Genomic DNA, 3184 nt, shown 5'->3' with positions numbered 1-3184 from the left:
CTGCCATAAAGAAATCTTACATGTTGTTTAATATCTCTGAAGACTGGCTTTGCTTTATTCAGTGCAGAATAACCACGAATATACAGTTTGTAGCATATGGGAGAACTGCACTGGGAAGGAGCATCTTTCAAGAGTGCTTTTAAGCTTGAACCAAAGGCCCAGGGCCAAGACATTCACACCACAGGCAGGGTGAAGCTGACAATCACTTGGAAAAGAACCAGGCCTTGGAGTAAGTTGCTGTATAATGACCCATTCATTAATGCTCTGCTTTTTTAGAGAATTGATTACAGCATCACAAATACATTGCAAGAAGGGTAGCCCTACAACTCCAGCTGCTGTCTCCAACAACAATGCTTTTTCTCTGTCATTCTTTCACAGCACAGCACCAGAGAAAGCTTCATTGTTTTCTTCTCTTGGATCACTTCCAGTTATTGTACTGGGACAATCTGTGCTGGCAATTAATACCATCTAGGGGTCCCAGTTTACTGTTCTTACATTCTATATAAGCTCAGTTTCAACAGTGTTGTTGTTTTTTATTTACATTTGGGTAAACAGGTTGAAAATTGTACCCGGGGCTGTCAGCTTCATATTTGCAGGTGGTAAAGGAAAAATGCAACTGGAAACTGAAAGTCCACCAAGTTTATATCTAGCCAATTATTTTATTCTAATTTTAACCTGTGGTAAGAAAAAAAAAATAAAAATACACTGGATATTTTGAGTTGTCTGTGCTTTTGTTCTTATGAATAACTGGCATATTGCTTTGCCAAAGGGCACTGAAAATCCATGGTGAAAAATGTTGTGCAGAACTTCTCATTTCTCTTCAGAGTAGACACAGCTCCTTATGGAAGAGAACACTTGATTTTAAATTGATATAATGAGGAATTTAGGCACTTAGACTCATCATTTTTTGTCAAATAATGAAAGGTGATAAGCATGCAGGAAATAGCAACATCATAAAACACAGACAGAGAATCCACAGAAAGTTTTTTTTTAATACTTACATATGACATATTGTGGCTGGAAAAACCTGTTGTGAACTACATTACTGTAAATGTAGAACATTTAGATGGAGACTGAGTGGATTCAGAGAAACAATGAAGACTATGAAAGGGCTAAGATTTATGAAAAAATAAGGAGTTTTATAAATAAACTAATTCAACAATGGTTGAGGGGCCTGACAGCAATCTGAAAGTAATGAGAGGGATAAGTGCAACAGAGAGAAAAGGACTCGATGGTATTAATGGAGTGGAATGTAACCAGGAGGGTAGAACAAAATGGAAGAAAAAAGTATTTTAATTATAATGCAATAAACAGATTTATAATAGTGGGATCTGTCAGGTTGTGCAACAGTTTTTCAGGGGTAGTAAGTAACCCTTCACAAGTAAGAAATCTAAATTCAGGTTGGACAGAGGATTATGAAACTCCTGTAGTAAACATGCATTCAATCAGTATAGAAAGATCACAATTAAGAGACCCCGAACAGTCTGAAGGTAATGCATTTACTTTCCCAATTTTGCAAACAGATTTTATTTTTGAGAAGTTTCTGGGTTTCAAGAAACATTTTTGTATGTAACTGGTATTGCCAGTTATGTTTGGCTGTTGAAAAATACCTAATTTATACTAATTCAATTTTCCTTAGAAGGTCGAAAGTCTCCAAACCTTTTGCTTCCAAAAAAAATAAACTATAAAATTTCTTGCCCTCTTAAGAAGTAGAATGGGACACATATAGCATACTGTGTAACAGGTTGTCTAGAAATATGTGCTGGGTTTCATCTTGGAGATGACACTTATACTTAGGTTTTCATATCTCAATGTCTGCATGGAACTGTGTCCCATCCCCCATTGCAATCTGTGGATGTCTAACCAATATAATCAGTGGGCTCCAGAGTACCACCATCCCTAGGGGTGTTAAAAAAAATTAATGTGGACTTAGCACTTCAGGAGATGGTTTAGTTGCCGTGGTGGTGTTGGGTTCATGGTTGAACTTGTTAATATTGGGAGTCTTTTCCAACCTTGATGATTCTATGATTCTATATGTGTCTCTCCCATAGATGAAGACAGAAAATGACAATAAACACTAACACCTTGAAGTATTTGACTTCATCCATGTTTTGGAATAGGACAAGGCACCAGAAATTTCTATCTGAATCTCTTATCTTATTGGATGTTCAGGCTGTCCAGGTGACAGGAGGTATCATAGACACAACCATCTACTTTGCTGCTTTCTGTTTGTAGATATAACCATCTACTTTCTTTCTTTCTGTACCCACCATACATCCCTAGCAGCCCTTGCTTTTTAGGAGTAGAAGACATCAAGTATAAACAAAATAATGGAAACTGTCAATCCTTTGGAAAACTTAGCATATGAAATCCTGTTGAAGAATGTGCATTTAATGGATACGAAATTGTTCCATTTCTGTACTTACTGCCCATCTCAGTCCCATTTCAAACTCCTCATACATTTGGTATAACTATTATTTTAAAGAACTTCTATCAAAGCCTATGTCAGGCCCAGTCCCTGCCATGGTGTGTCAGCTGGGCAAGGGTGACCTGCTTTTTTCAACTACTGCAACTAATTGTCCATAAAAACAAAAATGATTATAACAATTTGATGATCTCTACGTGACTACAGAATGAGAAAGACTCAATACATGGTTGGTCTTTTATCTATATGGCAGTAAAAGGACTGCAGGCTGGAAGGAGTGCTTGGTATTCACAGAGGGTCAATGTGCTCTTGATTCTTTGGGAACAGCTATTTAGCAAGACCTGCTGAGCTTCAGCTAATTTTTGCATCCCAGACAACTCGTGCAACAACATTACAAGCCAAAACTTCCTGCATGTGTAAGAAACAAAGTCCAGCTGCTGCTTTTTGATTTCCCTTGACATTTCCTCTCTCAGATAAAATGAAATATTTCTTTCCACCATATTAAATCCTGGCATTATTCTAATATGAAAAACAAAGTTGTGCCAAATTTTGCAGTGATCATTTGCTTGATACTTAGCTTTCCCCACCTTCACCTGTCTGGATCAGTGGTGGTGGATAGTCAGAGTAAACAGGATCACACCCTAATCCAGATTTGTAGCTGCTTTACTAGCAGAAATGCCACTGCTTTGTGACAGTGGCAATTGTCCCTTTTTAGGGAGTCCAGCTGTGCCTTAGTAAGCTTGGGAGGCTTGAAATTCC

Source organism: Chaetura pelagica, unplaced genomic scaffold (genome assembly GCF_000747805.2).
Source record: "Chaetura pelagica isolate M959 unplaced genomic scaffold, ChaPel_1.0 scaffold184, whole genome shotgun sequence".
NCBI lineage: Eukaryota > Metazoa > Chordata > Aves > Apodiformes > Apodidae > Chaetura > Chaetura pelagica.
The sequence above is the reverse complement of the archived record's forward strand: the minus strand, read 5'-3'. Positions refer to the sequence as shown.